Here is a 22706-nt window from a genome sequence, read left to right on the forward strand (position 1 = left end):
AAGAATCAGAGCCACCAACTTTGGAAGAAGCTTTGCACTCCAAGAGTTCAGAGAAATGGTTTCAAGCAATAGAAGAAGAACTGAAGTCACATGTGGGAAATAAATCTTGGGAATCAGCTATCTTGCCTCAAGGCAGAATAGCAATTGATGCTAGGCAGTTCTTTAAGATAAAAAGAGACTTACAAGGACATAAAGCTCGACTTGTAGTTAAGGGATGTTCACAAGTTAAAGTGTTAGACTATGAAGAAACATACTCACCAGTGATAAGACAGAAATCACTCAGATATTTGTTTAGTCTAGCTGCTAAATACGACTTGGACATTAATCATTGTGATGTGGTGACAGCTTTACTGCAAGGCGATTTGAAAGAAGAAATTAATGTTAAAATTCCCACTGTTGGCTACGTGACAAAAACAGTGTAATATGAAGACCCAAGAAAGCAGTGTATGGACTTAACCAGGGAAGTCGCTGTTGGAATATCAAACTGGACAAAGTTCTACTAAGTTTAAATTTCAGCCATTCCACAGCTGATCCATGTGTTTATCACAGAAACCAAGGAAGTGATCTTTTAATTGCAGCTGTTTATGTAGATGACATGCTGATATTTTGTAACAATATGCAACAGAAAATTGCATTTAAAGAACAACTAAAGGAACAACTTAAACGAAAGGACCTTGGAGAAGTATCCAATTGTCTAGGGATGACTCAAAATAACACTTACAAAATAAACACAGTATACATTCTATACGAGACAAAATGCTTATTCCCGACCCCCCACTATTGAATCAGAAATAGTACAAATAGTACACCATCTGAAAACAAAACAAAAAATTGAGGGATTAGATGGTGTGAAAGTTCCTGGCAGATTAAAACTGTGTGCCGGACCGAGACTCGAACTCGGGACCTTTGCCTTTTGCGGGCAAGCGCTCTACCAACTGAGCTATCCAAGCATGACTCACGCCCCATCCTCACAGCTTTAATTCTGCCAGTACCTTGTCTCCTACCTTCCAAACTTCACAGAAGCTCTCCTGTGAACCTTGCAGAACTAGCACTCCTGGAAGAAAGGATATTGTGGAGACATGGCTTAGCCACAGCCTGGGGGATGTTTCTAGAATGAAATTTTCACTCTACAGTGGAGTGTGCACTGATATGAAACTTCCTGGCAGATTAAAACTGTGTGCCGGACCGAGACTTGAACTCAGGACCTTTGGCTTTCACGGGCAGTCGCTCTACCGACTGAGCTACCCAAGCACGACTCAAGTTTCATATCAGCACACACTCTGCTGTAGAGTGAAAATTTCATTCTAGAAACATCCCCCAGGCTGTGGCTAAGCCATGTCTCCGCAATATCCTTTCTTCCAGGAGTGCTAGTTCTGCAAGGTTCACAGGAGAGCTTCTGTGAAGTTTGGAAGGTAGGAGACGAGGTACTGGTGGAATTAAAGCTGAGAGGACGGGGTGTGAGTCGTGCTTGGGTAGCTCAGTCGGTAGAGCGCTTGCCCGTGAAAGGCAAAGGTCCCGAGTTCGAGTCTTGGTCCGGCACACAGTTTTAATCTGCCAGGAAGTTTCATATCAGCGCACACTCTGCTGTAGAGTGAAAATTTCATTCTAGATTAGATGGTATATCCACTAAACTAATTAAATGCTGTTTACAGTGGGTAGTAAAGTCATTAGCCCATGACAAGAGATCATAAGCTTGGACTTTTATGGTTGGATCAGACTCATTATATAAATCAGATTTTATGAGAGTATAACATGGAAGACTGTAATCCAGTATCCACTCCGTTTTTCGGCTCATTTGATGATTTAATACTTGGTTATTGTCAAGCAGACAGAGACGGACATAACATGAAGTCCAACATAAAGAAGCCATACATAGCTTAATGTATGCACAACTAGGTACTAGACCAGATCTAGCATACACAATTAGAGTTGTGATTTGGTTTAATAATAATCCTGGAATATCGCACTGGCAAGCTGTAAATAGAATTCTAAGGTATCTAAAGCGAACTAAAGACTTCAAGCTACAATTTTCCAAAGAAGATCATGACATCACAGATTACACTGATGCCAACTGGGCTGGGGACATAGGGGATAGAAAATCAACCATTGCTTTTTTATTTATGTAACAAGGTGCAGCAATTTCATGGAATAGTATAAAAACAACCAACAGTAGTTCTCTCGATGACAGAAACAGAATATATGGCTTTAACTTCTGCATGTCAGGAAGCACTTTGGCTGCAACATCTGCAAAGAGAGATATCCCCTTTCCCAAAAGAGGGCAAATAAGATTGTTTTGTGACAACAAAGGTGCAGTTGATCTGGCAAAGACAAGTGGATACAAAGGTCACACTAAACACTTTGACATCAGGTATATTTTCATCAGGGAAAAGATAGATACAGGAGAAATCACAGTGGAGCAAATTTCCACAAATAGAATCCTTGCAGATATGATGACAAAGCCACTGCCAAGATCCAGACGTCATCAACTAACATAAGAATTTGGACTCCGAGAAAGAAGTAGTGAGAGACATTGCTTCTAGTGGGGGTGTTGGAATTTAGAATCAATGCCTCTGATACATATTTATCTTTGTTGCAGCTGCTACGGATGCTTTTATAGACGTTCCTATTAACATGGTTGTGTTTTTCATTCAATTGTGTTACATTCGTTCTGTGCATGTTAATAAAAGCATATACGTTCACTTTCAAACTGTAACCATGTGATTATTTCTAGTTCAATAGCAACAGAAACAAAAGGTCCCAAATGTGTTAATATAGGAGGAGGAAATGATGGATACAAGAACAAAAGTGTAAATTCAACCAGGGCTCTAAGACAATCTTTAGGAAAACTTGTACGTTCCGATATGTTGGAAGCATTCCATACAGGTACGATCTGACAGAAGCTTCAAGTGTAAACTGGGAAATCATCAACACAAACAGAAAAGTCAGGAAGACATGTAGCAGTTTCTATAATGTTACATTTATTGAAGCAACAAGTTCAGTGAGGGAACATTTCACAGAGATTTGCCTGCACAGAAACAACTATGGTAAGCAAATTCTGTGCAAAAATATATTAGACCAGTATAGGGTTCTAGTTGAATTATCCAGCAACATAGGAAGCCAGAAAAAATATTTAAAAAGTTTAGGCAGACTGCCATTACATTGATATTGCATGTCCATTAGCAAGTAGGGAAATAAAAATTGGGTCACAGTAGATGTTAAAAGGAAGAGGTGAAAAGCATGTATGAAAATTGTTAGTTAAGGCCATCACTGTCATAACATAGATGCATATCAATTTGTATGTAGGGAAATAAAAATTGAGTGACAGTAGAGGTAAAAAGGAAGAGGGAAGAGGTGAAAAGTATGTATGAAAATTGTTGGTTAAGGCCAAGCCAAGAAAATAGGGATGCATGTAGGGAAAAGAAAAAAACATACACCAACCTGATAAAAGATACAAAATCAAAATATTATGAAAATGTGATAGCAACCTCAACAATAAATAATAAAGGAAGAAATGAAAGGTGTAGTCATGGGAAATGCTGAAAACATAATGCTTGAGTTAAATGGCAGGTAACTCAGGGATGCACAAAAGTCCGCAATACTTTAAACAGACATTATGTTTAAATTGGGGACAAATTAATGACTCAAAATAATACTTCCAAAATAAACACAATAAACATTCCATATGAGACAAATGCTTATTCCTGACTCCCACTAATGAATCAGAAATAGTACAAATATTACACCATCTGAAAACAAAAAAAACATTGAGGGACTAGATGGTATATCCACTAAACTAATTAAATGCTGTTTATGGTGGGTGTAAAGTCATTAGGCTGTCTAATAAACTTACCTATAGAAAAAGGAATATCTCCAATGTGACTGAAAAAGAGTAAGGTAATCCCTATACATAAAGGAGGCTGCACAAACAACTGAGGAAATTACAGACCTATCACTATTACACCCGGATTATCTAAAATACTAGAAACCATAATAGAAGACAGAATATTAAATTTTGTACAAACATGCAGTATTCTTAATGATGAACAACATGGATTCAAAAAGGGCAAATCTATCAAAACAGCAGTACCTGAATTCGTAACACCTGTAACTAAAGCATTTGGTGACTAGAAAAAAGTCTGCAGTATGTTCCTGGACCTATATAAAGCATCTGATTGTGTACACAATGACAACCTATTAGAAAAGCTACATTGTTATGGTATAAGGGGGAAAGCAGTAGACATCCTTAAATCACTTCTGGAAAATAGAAAGCAATGTGTAGAAATAAAGCAAAAAATAAAAAATAAAATTACAAGTGTCTTTTGAAATTTTGAAATTGTGAAATAGGGAATTCCTCAAGAGCCCATCCTTGGTCCGCTACTTTTCATTCTGTATGTCAATGATATGACCAAATCAGAACCTGATAGTTTAGTCATGTATGCAGGTGACATTCAATTGTTATTACCAGTTCTAAACCAGATGACCTGCAAGAGAAGGCTTCACTAATAATGAAAAGTGGAAACAATTATTTCAGGGAAAACAGTCTCTTTATAAATGGAAACAAAACAACATGTATGCAGATACATGCAAACAAAAAACATACTTTGGACATCACTGCCAGGTTTGTCTACAACTAAAAGAGACAGACAGAATAAATTTCTAGTTGTAACAGTGAATAGGTATATGACATAGTGAGTCACATAAATAACATTTGCAGCAAAGTAAGTTCAAGCATAATTCTGATGAGAAAAATGCCAAAGTTGGTAAATATATAAACTCTTCAAGCAATGTACTATGGACTACTCCATTTGCACCTCAAATATGGCATCCTGGTTTCAAGAATTGGTGCAAATGTGCACACACAAAGGGTATTAAGATTACAAAAGAGAGCAGTATGGTGCATTGCAAAAGTATCACCTAGAGAATCCTGCAGAAATAAATTCAGGGAGCTAAAATTTTTAACAGTAGCATCAGTATAAACTGTGTGTTTATAATTAAAGCTAAACTCTCAAAACGGTGTAGAAATAACATCACTGGTGAGGATGATATCAAATTGCAATTGAATATTATCAAAGGAGGAAAAAACATATGGCACAAAAAAAAAAGTGTGAAAATTGATCAATAAATGGTGTTGTATGTACCAGAATACGTAAATGAAAACACGTGTTGTGTGCATGACCCACTGAAGGTATAAACATGCTGGGTAGATTCGCATCTTTGACATTCACTGTGACTATCTCAATGCAGGATCATGCTCTGCTTGTAAAGCTGTATTACAAGAATGATGACTGTGCACATGTTGCTCTGCAGTAGTTCTGGACACTGAAGGGTTTGAAAAAAGGCGTTGGACAGATGACTGCCGTGGGTGTGGAGAAAATTACTTGGAAATTCGAAAAGACAGGTTCTTTTGGTGTGCAACCTGGTAGAGGGAGAAAATGAATTGATTTGACATCAATGGAAGCAGTGGCCACAGCAATGCAAGAGATGACTGGTGGTGAACAAATATTCAGTGTATGGAGAATTTGCTGGCTACTGGACATACCCATGAGCACGGTGCATAAAATTCTATGAAACATCCTTCTTTGGTGTCCATTCAAAATTACCCATGTGCACGAGTTGCTTCCTGTTGACCTGCCAGTAAAAGAGACCTTTGTCCACTTCCATGCAAGCAAGAAATTCTAGGACAAAGATTGGCCGTGAAAGATTTTGTGGACAGCCAAAGACCACTTCAATCTGACAGGATGTGTCAATACACAGAATTGTCAAATATGGGCAATGGAAAATCCACAGGCATATCAACCAATAATACTTCACCCTGAAAAGGTAACTGTGTGGTGGTGGTTTATGGTATCATTTATCATAGGGCCATATTTTTTTTGAAGAGACAGGTGCTTTCAGTCCTGTTAGCTGTACTGTCACTGGTAAGTGTTATGAGTCTCTTTCGCACAGGACTGCTACGGTCGCAGGTTCGAATCCTGCCTCAGGCATGGGAGTGTGTGATGTCCTTAGGTTAGTTAGGTTTAAGTAGTTCTAAGTTCTAGGGGACTTATGACCTAAGATGTTGAGTCCCATAGTGCTCAGAGCCATTTGAACCATTTGAATCTTTCGCACAACCATGTCATTCCAGCTTCCCAACAGTGTGGATGTGTGGATGGGATCATTTTTATGCAAGATTTTGCACCTCCACACATTGCAAATTCAGTTAAGCAGCTGCTGAAACACCATTTCGGAAATACTAGAATTAACAGCTGCCATTTCCCTATCACATGATCTTAATCTTTACAATCAGAGCACTGAATACAACATCTTTCAGATAGCCCCACAGCCAAAAGTCACAAACTTAGCTGCATTGAAGGTACATATTGTGCAACACATTCTGAATGTGACTCCAGAAACACTTCGATCAGTTGTGGAACATGCTGTTTCTTGATTTCAACTTGTTGCAGAAACTGGTGGACAGCATATTGAACATGTTTTGTGCCAGCCACGTGGATATTAATAATCGATTTGACTTTCACTGATGCTTTTTATGCAGTTTTTGGCCTTAGGATAATTAAAAACCTATTTTTTCCATTGGATGTTATATGACATTGCAGTGGTGGATGGGCTTACACAACTAACAGCATCATATCTGTACACCCATGCACACTGAGAAGTACAGTTTGTTTAATGTCAGATGTACACTTTAGGCATTGTTGTATGATGCATTTGTCATTTGCAGTAGACCAATATTAAATTATGATGCTTACAGTGCCATCTATTGCCACATTTTATAAGTATTTATTTTTCCTCTCCCATATGTTTTTCCCCTTCTCCAATGATATTCCATTGCAATTTGCTGTCATTCTGACTAGTGGTGTTATTTCTACAGTGGCGTGAAAGTTTAACTATAATAACCCTCTATATATGAAACAATTATCTACTTAAAAACTAAATGTACTACATTGCTAAACGGAGAATATCAGGAACATAATACAAGAATAAAAATGACTATCATATAGAAGGAAGTAGGCTAAAATTAACAGACAAAGAACCGGTAAATTCTGGATGCATACTGCACAACAGTTTACCACAGTGTATGAAGATGACAGAAAGTTTCTCTCTTTTTAAAAGAAAATGAAAAAGCCATCTAATCAGTATTTGCCCTTAAAGTGGAAAGGAATACCTTGAAATAAAAAATTAAATAGTGTGTCAGTATACGTTGCAAATGGAAACTGCAACAAATCTAAAACAGAATCGCTTCAAGTATATCTGATGTACGAAATTATATTTTGTGACAAAACACCGCTGCTGCTTATCTCTCCTCTTTGTCTTTTTTTCTTGGAGTGCTGGGTGAAGAAAGACTTACAGAAAAATGAACTATATTATCATTGGTGCCTTCTATAATGTACTTTTAATGATATTTTTTGTGAAAATTATATAAAATATATGTATATTTACTATCTTTTTGTAATTAGCAAATATAGGTTAGAGTCATACACAAATTGATCTATACCACTGTATTTTTTCACTGTGTATAAGTGGGCTTTATGTAAACATGAAGTATCCAATATCATTGTATGAAATGATCCACAGATAGATAAGCAACATAAAGAACATGAAATAACTTCAACCAAGTGAGTGAACAACATACTTAAGTTGTTATGAGCTTTTACAAAATGTGTCATTTCTTTCTTTGAACTTCTTAGTGATTGTTATGGAGTTGTGTGTTGGATTTCGCATGTGGGTCTGAGTCTTGTGAAAGTTGTTTGAATTGTGAAAAGTGGAGAAAGATCTAATGTTTGTGAAACTCAGAGCAAACAATGTATCACAATCAGGAAGTCTCAATAACTGATGTGTGATCAACAGTGACATTTGCATTCAATAGGCTGGGAGCAGTGCCTCCTCTCATTGAAAGCAACAGAAATCATGGTGTAGTTCATCACTACATTATTCATTTGAATGTCATCAGTTTGTTCACTGAGTGCAGAGAGAAAGATCAGATTCCACCTGTCCCCCTTGACCCATGGCATATTGTGTGAGGTCATGAGTTTATAATGATCAGGATTTAAGTGGCCTGTTGTACGTTTTCTGTGGATGTCTTAGATTACAAACATCATAGTTACAGCAGTTACTATGCTCTTTATTCCAAATATGTTGTGACTTATGAGGGTGTTGCCAGGATGGAACCTGAGAGCACAGCTTAAATTCTTGCTAGGAAAACTATATAGTAGAAGTGATATTTATATTCCTGTTCTCACAAATATTTGCCTGTTTCCTTCTGCATCTGGCATGACATGCGAGGATAAGGTTAGCCTGAAATTTAATATCACAATTTAAATTGTTGCATGTGGAACAGTTAGTGATTATAGGTATAATGTTTCTTACAATTATTTGACTGTTTATGTAAGGGCTAGGTAGGCCAGCTACTTAGTGCACAACTTAAATAGTTGCGAGTGAAACAAGTAGTGATCTCATTTATAACTTTGGTTCTTACAAATATTGGTCTGCTTTTTTCAAATGTGCGGTCATGGAGGTGTGGCATATTTGAAATGGATTGTTTTCTAATGAGCATGTTGTCATTAGTAATGATTGACACTTTTGACAGATGTGGTTGTGTTGGGAATATTGTATGGTAATGATTCAGTTTAATTGGATTCAGTCTTCGGTTTTTGTTTGTTTTTGGTACTTGAGCTGTTAATTTTTGTTTGCAGTTTGTTGGTATCATAACTGAATGTTTGTGTTTGTAATTTGCTTTGGAGTTCTGTTGAATATTTTGTTGTTTGCAGTATTTGTTTTCAGTTAGTTTCATTTCTTCAAAAATTACTCGTGCATTTTATTTCTGAATCAAATTAATTTGTAAAGAGACTTAAACAGACAAATTTCCAATAAGTCTATCTACCTTTCCTATAAATATATCTACCTTTCATCTTGGATAATTATCTCCACAGTTATTTACATAAAACAAATAGTATTTGATAACGCCCTCCTTTCCTTTACATGTAACATTCTTCTGTATGAATTGGTTTCCAATTTATTTACACTGGAAAAAAATTGTTTCTCATTCTTACATAAAGTCTATGTTGATATTGCCCTTGTGAATTTGTGACTTCTTAAACAGCTCAAATTTGAAAAAAGAAAGAAAAACATTTCCTGAGAATTTCAGTTCTGGGGAGCAAGATTTTATCATAAGTTCCTGATAATTATCAATGAGCAGGGAGAGATGAAGTATTTCACAATGACTTTTCTCTTACCTCTTAGCTGAGAACAATGCAGTTTATAAACATTGTTAATTCATCTGGAATAATGCTCATGTAATTAAGATGTTTTCAAATTACAAGTATTTTAAAATTTGAGATTTATAAAACTCAAGAAATTAAAATGTCAGGGAATTGTGTGTTTTCAAACTACCATTGAAATTTAATGCCATTTCTGAAATTACTCGAGATTTCTCTGATTTTCCAGGTAAAATGTAATTCCTTTAGAATTCCAGATTTTCAAAAGGGACTGCCACATTAAATCTCATGGATAATAAGCAATTAACAACACAGGGATTTTAAATTTGCCAGAAACATTTGTCACAGTTAAACATGAAACCCTGCTTAGAAAGACTGAAAGACCCCATATGGAACAGTGCTCAAATATGTGGATCCACTTATTCCTGAAATACATTGAACAAGTGATTTGACTGGGGTACAGCTACCTCTACATACATACATACTCAAAAAGCCACTGTATGGGGCATGTTGTAGGTATCTTACACCACTCTTAACCATTCCCTCTCCTGTTTCACTCACAAGTGGAGTGTGGGGAAAAAAGGAATATCTATATGCCTCCATACGAGACCTAATCTTTCTTATTTTTTCTTTGTGCTCCTTACATGAAATGTACATTGGTAGTAGTAGAATCAGTCTACAGTCAGCATCATGAAGCATCTATACCTCAGTCATGTGTTGATTAAACCTACTAGTAACAAATCTAGCAGCATGCTTCTGGATGGTTTTGATGTCTTCATTTAGTCTGAGCTGGTTGGGATTCAAAACAGTCTAGAGGTATTTAAGAATGGATCAGAGAAGTACTCTATATGTGGTCTCCTTTAGAGATGAACTACAGTTACTTGTTATTCTTCCAGCAAACATTTACCTTGTTTACTAGTGTACTTACGTGTTCATTCCATTTCATGTTGAATTGCAACATTAAGCCTAGATATTTAATTGATGTGTATTATGTGGCAAGAGACAGCTTTCACTACTGTAACAGTGCACCATCCAAAACCAATAAATTTGAGGAATTTGTACTACCAAAATTATAATGTGAAATTAGGCAAGTATAACTATACTTGTGTCCAAACAAAACCAATAGTTTGCACAACAACCTGACACCAGCCAGTGGCTGGAGGGCACACGGACTGCAAGCTCCAAGGCTGCCGTCTCCTCATCAGATCCTACCACTACAGCAGGTAAGCCCTCTTGTGTTCCAGTACTCTAAAGTAGTTGAAGAGAGAAAGAGAAAGAGAGAGAGAGAGAGAGAGAGAGAGAGAGAGAGAGAGAGAGAGAGAATCTTGGGAGAATCCACCTCATGATATCAGGGGAGCCACATCCTTCATCTCATCAGACTCAGAACCAATTTTGTCAATGTTCTTCCATTCCAAACAAAGGAAGAGGAACCAAAAATTGGTCATCAATAGAGGAAGCTAAAACAGCAGTTAGCAATGATGGATGCCATAATGAACAACATGACTCAAGACATTAAAATGTGCCTCCCATGAGTATGATCCTTTTTGGAGACAAAATATTTGTCATACAATTTGAGAGATCAGGAAAAACTTGCAGGAACAATACTGCAACTGTTTTCTGTTCAAACTCTTCCTACCTCACTATGAAGTTTCAAGTGTTTTGGAATTACAGTTTTAATATGCACACTAGCACTTGGGTAGAACAGTGTGCTTACTCACTGGCTCTCTTGTGCCCCTCTGGTCACAACCTTTAGGTTGATGCACAGGACCTTGGATGGGGAATTCACTACCATTATCCAGACTCTTGCTTGCAAGTGTCCCATCTCCTGTCATGTCTTCCTTTCAGCCTACTGGTCACAACCAATGTAAGCTCATATCAAACAATATCATGCTCAGAAATTACAAACAATCAGATTTTTTAGAAGTCTTTCCCATTTCCTTGGATACATGGTTCAAAAGAAATGATAATTTCTGACAATTCAAGTAGTCACACAGAACTGATTATCATATATTTGACAAAGTTACTTGTAAGGCTAATGCACATGGTACTACCAAACTATTGGTTCAAGTGGCTCTGAGCACAAGGTCCCCTGGACTTAGAACTACTTAAACTTAACTAACCTAACACACATCCATGCCTGAGGCAGGATTCGGACCTGTGACTGTAGCAGTCACCTGGGTCCGGACTGAAGCACCTAGAATCGCTCGGCCACAGTGGCCAGCTAGCAAACTATTGCAAGGACATTATTCAAGCATTTCAAAGCCTTCTACAAGAATCGGATTTTGTTAACTTTGCTTCCTGGCTGAATATTGACTAGGTATTGAGGATACTCAAATGTCTGGCTTCAGCCATACTGACCAAATATAACAGAATCTCATTCAGTTATGAAATTTTCCATCAGATTGCCAGGGACTAGTGTTTTTGTACCCCACAAGGCATAATAATAATTATGGAAGATCAGTTTAGTATAAATAGCCATGACTAGGGGAGATCAGTGGCATACAAAGGTTTAAACATTGTTAACCCTTGACTGCTATGGATAGCATCTCTAACCACTACAGTTTTTTGACACACCCCTGTGACATGAAGCAAACTCTTCTGTGTACCTTCCTATTCGACAGCAAGCTACATGTGCCATAAATCAGGCATTGTTGTTACAATTAATGTCATATTTTTGGGTGTTGGGATGTCTCAAAGACATACCACAGTGTTTGTGTGTCATGTTTATGTCGAACATTACCATTTCTCCTGAAGAGGAAGGCTAGACCTCCTATACAATGTTTTCTATGCAAGATAGATGTGAGTGTTCAAGAACGCATCTGTGAATTCTCAGATGAAAACGTTGATAACAATGATAATGACCTTGACTGCAATTATTTAGTGATCACTACACTGATTCGGAGAAGGAAACTGAAAGTGAAGAAGATGTGATAGATGACAACAATGGAGAAGCATCTTCTTCAGTAAGAACAGAAAGATGCTTTTGATGGAGAAAACTAACATAAGAACAGGGCAACTCAAAACTGTCTTTTAGCTGCCTCGACTGCAACTGATTCTGCAAAGTCTCAGAGTAAACTTGCTGTTTTGGAAACATGAGCCTCAGATACAAAAATACTCTTTTGAAAAACGAACAAGGACAACAAAAGCTGATGTTTTTCAAAGTGGAAAACAAGGTATCTATGTCAACAGTGCAGTGATCTGATTTGGTTGCAGAATTGTAAGAGGGTCTGCGTGGAATGCATGCAAGCTGAAAGTGAATAAAATTTGCTTCAGGACCACAGAAGAATACATAAAGTAATTACTTTCTCCTTGATTTTCAAATTAAAAATTTGGCAAAATTTCTCCCTTGACAGAATTATAGAGTGGAATAACCAGTCTAAGGCCGAAATGATGATTGAATTTGGAATCAACTTTGAGTTTACTAATTTGTCTTAACTAAAACATGTTTCACCATGCACTTATGTTGCAAATATCTAATACTCTCTGCCTGATAATAATCTGTGAGTGAGTAGAGAGGTAAATATGTGCTGTTATTTTAGTAATACACAAAATAAAAATAAATTGCAAATTTTGCTGTGTTTTGGTTTTCAAAATGTTTCAATTTCTTTAACAATGTTGTATTTAAAATTCCCATAAAGTCTTTTCCCAAGAAGTGTAACAAACAACAGGAAGCCATGAAATCATAAATTCACCAAAAAAGTGGTTTTATACATAAAAAAATGAAAAGGCCATCTGACAGACCCCTGCACAGCAGTCATGTTCCTCTCAACATCCATAGTAGCTAAGGGTTAATGTTATCGGCAAACCTATGAAATAATTCTATGGAAGAAAGTCCCTCACCAGAATGATGAGTCAAGTGGTAACTGATTCAAGAGAGAGGGTAGAGGAGAGCAGATTTAGCAGTGCTGGTTTTGTACATCTTGCAGTTATATGGGGATTGTTGTCTGAAGTAAATCAGGCCTTGGTGGTTCACCTTGTCATTATTTTTGTTGATGAAGTCTTTCCCTCTCACATTCTTGATAATGAGTATCCTGTGAGACTGTTTAGTGTCTACAAGAAAGAGGGTGTCTTGCCAAACCAGTCACAACCAGTAATGGAAGTTAAGAGAAGTATTGTGGGGGAGGAGAAAAGTTTGAATGCAATACTTTGAACTACATGTGGCAATGACATAAGTATGCAGCCAGTTTTGTCACTGTTGTGCTTCTTATCACACACACAATCTTAAGGGTAAATTATTTGAGTGAACAACAAGCAGTATACAATTTCAGTGGTGGTAAAGTACAGCTGACAGCAAATGGTACCCTGTGTTGTTAAAGAACCTGCACCAAACCCGTATTTGCACTGAAGACAACAAGAACAAGATATGAAAATTGTATTTTGAGACAAGATATTATAACCAATCAATGAGCAGTCCTGATTGACACTTTGTTGCAGATTATAGGCGACACGTGCAGATTCCAAGTGAGCAAGGAAAGTGCCTCCACGTGTGCATTTTACTTACATGCTACATAGAAGAAAGTAAAATGCCGGCGCTCCCTGGAAACGTTGCCCAATGGGACAACGGCCAAACCTTCCACCACCGGAAACCAATGCAATCAAAAGCCAAAAACAAAAACAGGTCCTCTTCAGGGCCAACCCTGACGATCGTCAGCCTGAACGTCGAGTGAATCACCAAGAATGAGGAGGATGTAATATCGCAACTATGCCGATCAGAAAAGTGAGACGTACTGTGCCTGCAGGAAACGCATAGAGATGAAACAGCAAACAGATCCAATATCAAAGGAATGTGCTTGGCAGTAAAAGCACCTCCCAGAAGGAATGGGAGCGCAATATTTACCAGACCTGAGATGCTGCTCTCTTCCACGAGTAAGACAACCACCAACACCATTGAAGTGTTAGCGATAGAGAGTGGATCATTTACAATATGCTCCGTATATAAACCCCCCCGGCCAGAACTTACACACTTCAACGCCAGAAAGCTTCAACAACCAAAGGACACACTTCGTTGTGGGCGACTCTAACAGCCACAGCACCACCTGGGGCTACGACGAGACAGACGCCAATGGTCAGCTGCTAGAACAATGGGCTGAGGCAAATAACCTCTCACTTCTCCACGACCCCAAGCTCCCCTGCCCCTTCAACAGCAAAATTTGGAAGCGAGGTTACAATCCCGATATTTGCTTTGTCAGCCGGAACATCTACGACACCTGCTGCAAAAGAGTATATGATGCAATCCCAAAGACACAACATTGACCTATTGGAATCCAAGTCTACTCAACAATCAAAACAACCAAAATACCTCTCCGTAGCAGATTCAACTTTAAAAAGGCTAGGTGGTCAGAATATTCCCAAGTGCTGGATGAGGAATTAGCCAGTCTGACCCCAACACCAAATAATTACCTTACCTCTGTTGAGACATTGCGAAAGGTATCTAGACAATATATTCCTAGGCGTTGCAGACAACACTATATCCCAGGGCTCTCAAATGCCTCAAAGGACATCCTGGAGAAGTATCAAGTATTGTTCGCGGAAGACCCATTTAGTGACGAAACCATCACCTGTGGCACAGCTTTAATGTCAGCCCTCAGCGAGGCACGCGAGAAGAAGTGGATAACAACCCTAGAAAGAATGGATATGTCCCACAGTAGCAAAATAGCCTGATGGTGACCCAAGGCTAAGCAAGGCCCCGGCCAACGTAACTCCAAACCAGGTGGCCAACCAACTCCTTCTAAACGGCTAGTTCAACTCCAAACGTCAGAAAACCAAAATCACATGCCTACTGCCAATGGAAAACACCAACTTCCAGAAACCATTTAGCATGAGAGAGTTGAACAATGGCATAAATACCATGAAGAATGGGAAAGCTGCTGGGTTTGATGATATTTGCATGGAAAAGATTAAAAACTTCGGCCTTGGCACCAGGGACTAGATACTTGGACTTTTTAATGTGTGCCATGAAACCTTTCAAATCCCGAAACTGTTGAGGAAGTCAAAAGTGGTGGCTCTCCTTAAACCCAGGAAGGACCCAGAGTGTCCGAAGAGTTATCGATCCATAAACCTTCTCTGCCATCTGTTTAAGCTCTATGAAAGATTGATACTCAACAGAATAGAGAAGATCATTGACTTGAAGCTAATTCCACACCAAGCAGGTTTTAGACCTGGAAAGTCCTGTACCAGTCAAATTCTAGCATTGACGGAACATATCGAGGATGGGTTTGACATTAAACTAATCACCGGGCTGGCACTAGTCGACCTAAGTTCCGCCTATGATACAGTACATCACTGGACACTACTGCATAAAATCTACGAGACCCTGAAAGACTACCACCTATTCAAGATAATCGAATCCCTGCTCCAAAATAGACAGTTCTTCGTAATGCTTGAGGGGAAAAGAGTCGATGGTGGAATCAGAAAAATGGGCCCGCCCAAGGGAGCGTGTTGGCGCCAATCCTATTCAACATATATACAAATGACCAACCAACTCCAGACAAAACCAAAACTTTTGTATATCCAGACGACCTGGCAATAACAGTTCAAGGCAACAGATTTGAAGCCATCGAGGAGAAACTAGAAACCGCCCTTTCTATAATGTCAACCTACTACAAAAAGAATTCTCTAAAACCCAATCCCTCCAAAACTCAAGTGAGTGCATTCCATCTGAACTCGAGGCAGGCAAAGTACAGGCTCAATGTTACCTGGGATGGGACATTACTAGAACACACAGATACTCCCACCTACCTTGGCGTCGTGCTGGACAGAACATTGACATACAAATATCATTGCGAAAAATCACGCAAAAAAGTAGAAGCACAAAATTACCTAATAAGAAATCTGTCCAACAGCAAATGGGGTGCCAAACCTACCGTGGTCAGAACTTCGGCCCAAGCTTTGTGCTTCTCAGCTGCAGAATATGCCTGCCCGGTATGGTGCAGATCTGCCCACGCAAAAAAGGTAGATATTAGCTTGATTGAAACATGCAGGATAGTGACAGGCTGCATGAAACCAACTCCCGTAGAAAATCTTTACAGGGCCGCAGGTTTCACAAACCCTGGCTCACGTAGGAAAGCCCATGAACATACCGAGAAGCTAAAACAAACCTTTGATGCTCGTCACTCAATATTTGGCCTAGAGTGTGGCCCAGCAGACTCATATCCAGACGCCGTTTCCTAAGTTGCACCTTAGATGAGCCCCCCATCCACTATCCACTAAGAGAGGACCCACCAAGGGGCGTTTCTGGTGATTGGAAAACCTGGAGAATGCTTAACTGCATCAGAACTGGGGTGGCTCCTGTGAAATCTAATCTGATCAAATGGGGTTCGTTGGACAAAAATGATAACAAAAGAGACTGCGGCACTCAACAGCATATGGAACATCTCCTACAATGCCCAGCCTGCCCGCACAGGTGCACCCTCGATGATCTATGGCTGGCTAAAGAAGAAGCATTGGACATTGCCCAATACTGGGCAAACAAATTGTAATTTCCGGACACGAAAAAGTAAAGTAAGTCCAAGTGAATACAGTGATATCAATATAATGGAAGGAAACATTCCACGTGGGAAAAATTATATATATATATATATATATATATATATATATATATATATATGATGTGTGGATGGATATGTGCGTGTGTGCGAGTGTATACCTGTCCTTTTTTCCCCCTAAGGTAAGTCTTTCCGCTCCCGGGATTGGAATGACTCCTTACCCTCTCCTTTAAAACCCACTTCCTTTCGTCTTCCCCTCTCCTTCCCTCTTTCCTGATGAGGCAACAATTTGTTGCGAAAGCTTGAATTTTGTGTGTATGTTTGTGTTTGTTTGTGTGTCTATCGACCTGCCAGCGTTTTTGTTCGGTAAGTCACCTCATATATGAATACAGTGATAGGAAGAGATGAGACAAAATAGAAAAGTTAATACAATGATGAAAAAATTACAGCAAAGTATTAGAAAAAAATTGCACTTAAACGAATTAATTCAATTCATCTAATAATCAAACTCTTTTTATTAGATTTAGAAATAAAAAATATTGGTGTATTTGATGAGGTTACAACCTACGGGCATCTACACATCAAATTTTTACAAGAAAAAAAAATTCCATTTAAACCAATTAATTAAATACAACTAATAATCAAAGTATTTTTATTAGATTTAGAAATAAAAAATATCACTGTATTTGATGAGGTTAGAACCTACAGTCATCTACATGTCAAATTTTTACACTAAGCACAGCGTTTGCTATTCTACTACAGAGCGGCAAGTTATACCCTTGACTATAGTGACACAGCTGCAATGATGAATTTTAGCCTTTAAAAATTTAACTATACACATCATCTTCCCAAGCTTATCTAATGTAATGTAAGCTAATCTCTGTAATTTTAACAACTGAATGAATAGCACTGAATCACATGTCATGCAGAGGGATCCACTAAAATGGCTAGTGTGGCTAGTGCTGTGTATGAAACGTGTTTTTTCATTACTATCGCACGTGTGTTTGTGAGCACGTGTGGGGTGGTGGGTTAGTTTATGATGTGGTTATCACATGTGATGAAACATGAAATAAATGGGCCAAACCCAGGAGTCAGCATCCAAACACATCAATAAAAAAAAGTTGGATAAGGAATTGAAAGTGAATTAACCAAATGTTGTGATAGTTTTGCAACAGCAAACAGTTTGGGCCTGATGTTGAGCACTCTGAAGGAAACCAGCTCCAAAGTGTGAAGCACCAACTATTAAGTAATTTTAATCTGACTATAGGTGACAGAGATTTCTTATTCCATCTACATCACAAAATGAACTAGAATCCTTTGTCAGTAATCAAAACATGACATTCTGACCACACCTATACCTCCATCAATCTCCTGGGGTCTCAAAAACAACTCGGGATGACACTGGTAATGTAGATGGTTCTTCAGATTCAGACAGTCTATAATTGGTCGATATTTTGCAATATCAAGCTCATACAAAAGGGAGGCATAGAAAGAAGCAGGACTAGGAGGATATGACAGCAGAACAAATGCTCTCTACAGTTTTCTTTCTTTAAAGTGGACAAATAGGTTAGCCAGTGTGCAAGATGTAACCACATGTCAATTTGGCTAGTGTAAAACATTATGGCAGGACACTTCCTATACTTATAAGTCATCTGTTAAACAGAAACAGAGGATAACATGGAATTCATAAGAGAGTGCCCATGCATTAACTTTATGAGACCTCTCCACAAAGTCACTCACTTAGAAAAGGATTTTTTTACTTTCACAACTACACCCTCAACAATGAATGTACATCTTCCAGGTTATCAGGTCTGCACTTAAATTCCTTCATGCATCTGTTAAGCGTTGCTGTACATGGGAGTTGATCCAAAGTCCGATGCTCAGGATATCAAGATTCATGGGTTGTATAGGCAACTAGTTTATTACAATTGCTGACTAGTAGTGTGCTCCAGACTACCATCAAGACTGTCAAAGAATCTGCAACATATGCTGTACCTGTGACATATGATATACATACAGAAAATATCAGGTATTAAATGAAACCTTTTCTGAATCCAGCAGGTAACAGCAATATCATATGTGTTTCCTTCAACAAACCACATCTGTTGAAATTGTACTGAATTGAGGGCACTGACAAGAGGCATTCTGCTATGTAATAAATTGGAAACTGGATAGTTCCTCTGTCGTGGTTTTTGATAACACCAAAAAAGTGACTTCACAATAATGCACCAGATTACCAAAATGATCTTTAGTGTAAGTGGATGAGCAATGTAGAATGGACAGCAAAATGTATATTTTCAATACTAGCAGTTCAGACATTTGAGTATGTTCTATCTAATGACACTACTGATGTTCTTCAGTACATCAAAGATGTCTTGAACTCCAAACCTCCAAATGATAAATGTTCACCTCCATGTAGTGGATTTGAAATCAATATAATAAGTCCAGAGAATACTAAAAAAAGAGATCCTTGGATGTGTTCAACTAAGCTAGTTCGTGATGATGGATTGTTGCCTTTCCAAAAAGGTTTCGTTATGGCAATAAAATGTTTTTTTTATCTTTCCATAAACCAAAAATGTATGAATATCAATTATGGTTTAACTTCCAGCTTAAATCAAGATTATGTGTAATCAATCTGAGAAATAAAATTTTTTATAATAATTCTACACCATTTAGAGTAAGGATCCTACCCCCTGGCATAAGGAGATGTACCCTGTTCTTACTTGACAACTACACATCAGTAACTCATATCCTGTTCTTCTTCTTCTTCTTCTTCTTCATCGATGGATCGCTTAGGACCTCACATAATCAACATTTGTTGGCCTTCCTTTTCGCCCAGTGTTCCTTCATAGACAATGAATGGTCTAGGTTTCGTTGTGCAGACCACCTATGTTGGTTAGTTTTTCTCTCTTCTTCCTCAAAACCCCGTGTGTTTGTGATTTTTCTTATTTCATTTCTATCGTGTAGATTTGGAGACCCTAATTCTCTCTGGTCTTTTTCTGTCTGTTTGTACCAGTTCAGTCTTTGTAGTTTTGTTCTTTAAAAATGTATGGATTTTGTGCGTTAACCTGTTTGAGTCAATTCTTTCAAAGTCCCCCACGAATTGGATTCTTCTCATGCACATTGTGTCTGTTATTTTGGAGATATTTTTATATATTTCTGCATTGGATTTTGGATAATGCTCACCATCTTTAGTTCTTGGTCCAAGGACTTTCCTGATTATTTTATGTTCTTTCACTTCTAATTCCTCTTTTAGTGTTCTGTGTTGAAAGTTTAGTGTCTCAGATGCGTAGAGAGCTTCGGGTTTAATTACTGTTGTGTAGTGTTGTATTTTGCAGTTCCACGAAAGACTCTTTTTGTTGTAAATGGTTTTTGTTAATTGAAATGCTGGCTCCATTTTCAGGACTCTTGATCTAACAGATTTCTTTTCATTACAATTTTCTGCAATCCATTCACCTAAGTATTTAAATTCATTTACTTGAGAGATGGTTATTACCAATTTTGAGATCAGAAGGTGCATCTTTGATGTCAGTCATAAATTGTGTTTTTTCAAATGAAATTTGTAATCCTATTTTTGCTGCCTGCTCTTGTAATAATGCTAGCTGTTTCTGTGCATTGGTTATGTCTTGTGTGATCAGTGCCATGTCATCAGCAAATGCTAAACAGTCTAATTCTATGCTCTTATGTCTTGGTCCCAGTCTGTGTGCTGGTGCACCTGCTTTTCTCCATTCTCCAACAACTTTTTCAAGAGCACAATTGAAGAGCACTGGGGACAGTACACCCCCTTGCTGTACTCATGTGTCTATTTCAAATTCTGTGCTCAAGTCTCCCATAAATTTTACTTTGGATTTGGTCTCTGTGAGTGTTTCTTTTATGATGTTTGTTGTCTTTTGATCTAGTCCAAATTCTGCTAATACTTCAAAAAGAGATTCTCGGTCTATACTATCATATACTTTTTTAAATTCGACAAACATTATGACATAAGTTTTGTTTGAAGTACTATGAAAATATTTCATTGAGTTTTTCAAGTTAAGGATTTGTTCTACACATGATTGACCTTTTCTGAACCCACCTTGGTATTCACCTAGTTTTGAATCCAGCTGAGGTTCTGCTCGGTTTAGTAGGGCTTTAGACAGAATTTTGTATGTTATTGACAATAAAGAGATTCCACGATAGTTGTTGGGGTCTGTTTTACTTCCTTTTTTGTACAAAGGATGCTGTCTTCCAATCTGTGGGGATTTTTTCAGTTTTCCAGATTTCTTGTATAATTTCTTTGAGTTTTGCAATAAGATTTTCTCCTGCAATTTTCCATAATTCTGCGATGATTTGGTCTTCTCCTGATGCTTTGTTATTTTTCAGTGACTGAATTATCTCTTTAATCTCCTTTAAACTTGGCGGCTTTGAGTCTGGGTTTTGTTGTGTGTGATGGAACTCAAATTTTTCTGCAGGCTTTTCACAATTCAGTAATTTAGAAAAGTATTTTGCAAGAATTTCACAGTTTTCAGAGTTGGTATGGGCAATTTCCCCATGTTCATTTTTGAATTGGAGTGATGGAGGAGAGTACTTTGTTAATTTTTGTTTGAATACTCTGTAGAAATTTCGGGAACTGTTTTTCTTGAAATCATTTTCTATGTCTTGCAATTTTTTGTCTTTGTGTTGTTTACGGACTGTTCGTATTACTTTTGTGACTGTTTTCCTAGTATCTTTGAGATCTTCTAGGGTCTTTTGATTTTTGTTGCACAACTAATTTTGCCATGCCTGTTGTTTGAGATTTATCAGTGGGTCACAATCATCTGTCCACCATGGATGTTTATGTGTTCTTGCTTGCGGTGCTACAGTTTCAGCTGCTTTTAAAAGTCCTGCTTGCAGTTGTTGCCAATTTTGTGGTTTTAAATTTTGTCTTTCTTTTGTAAATTGTTCATTATCATTTATCTTTTGTACATCATATTTACGGTGTAGAGATTTCTTAGAGAATTCTGTTCTATTATTATTGTCCTACATCAACTGATCAGATGGCACACCCAAATCCTATTGACAGCTAGGAGTAACTCTGTTATGCCTGACCTTCCTGGCTGTTCCAATAATTTGATCAATGCTTTTTATGATAGATCTGCATTTAATGCTGCTGCAAACATCCCAGCATGGAAATATTGACCTCTATTTCTACTCAGAGCATTCACATCTACTGAACACAATGTGGCCTATCAGTTCCATATACTTCAGTCACAGCTCAATCCACAAATTTCCACACAACATGAAGTCATTCCAAGTACCTGAGCTGGTTGGTTAATACATAAACCTGGATAGTCTGCCTTCACATTTTGATTTTAAGAGTGAACTGAGTCTCCTCGAATATGATGTAAAAATTACAAGTCTTGGTTTAGGCCAACTGACAACCTTGTTCCAGCAGACTCCCATGCACTCAACATCCAAATATCACATTGGCCCCATTAGCAGAGAGGAGATGGTTCACTTCACAATACACAGAATGGGAATCTGGTTATCTCTGAGTACTAAATTGGAGACCAGTCAGTTCTAGCCTTGTTCAGAATGTGTACTCTTGTTTTTCCTAATATGTGAATCATCTCCATTATGAAAGTATGGTGGAGGACAGATGTTTTCTGCATGTGTGATAAACACACATTGTAAATTTTAAAGATCTTTATTCCTGGTGTTTAGTGAATGAAATCTGGAAACAAATTCTGTTCTACTGGAAAAATGATACTCAAATGATACTGACCAGTGGATAGCCATCTGATATATCTAAGTCTTTTACTAGAATCCTGATAGCACTCTGTTATGTAGTAATGTGCTGCAAAAGAATATATTGGTGCAGCCAAGTAAAAATTTAGGCATCTTCCCTGACAAGTCAGCAAGCAGAGGAAACCAGGCCAAGCTGTAGTAATCAAGTGGAGTTTCAGTTTGCTGATACTGCCAATATTTCAGTTATTATGTCTGATTTACAGAACACATGGCTACATACCATATGAGCTCGGCAGTCCGACACCTA

The 22706-nt window shown here is 37.9% G+C and overlaps 1 non-coding gene across 1 annotated transcript; it reads right to left on the bottom strand.

Moving 5' to 3' along the window:
• Nucleotides 1–876: 876 nt before the first annotated feature.
• Trnal-caa (transfer RNA leucine (anticodon CAA)) lies at nt 877–951 on the bottom strand. Its single transcript has one exon. It is a non-coding gene; the product is annotated as a tRNA-Leu (tRNA).
• Nucleotides 952–22706: the final 21755 nt, after the last annotated feature.

Source organism: Schistocerca serialis, chromosome 5 (genome assembly GCF_023864345.2).
Source record: "Schistocerca serialis cubense isolate TAMUIC-IGC-003099 chromosome 5, iqSchSeri2.2, whole genome shotgun sequence".
In the NCBI taxonomy this organism is placed as follows: Eukaryota; Metazoa; Arthropoda; class Insecta; order Orthoptera; family Acrididae; genus Schistocerca; species Schistocerca serialis.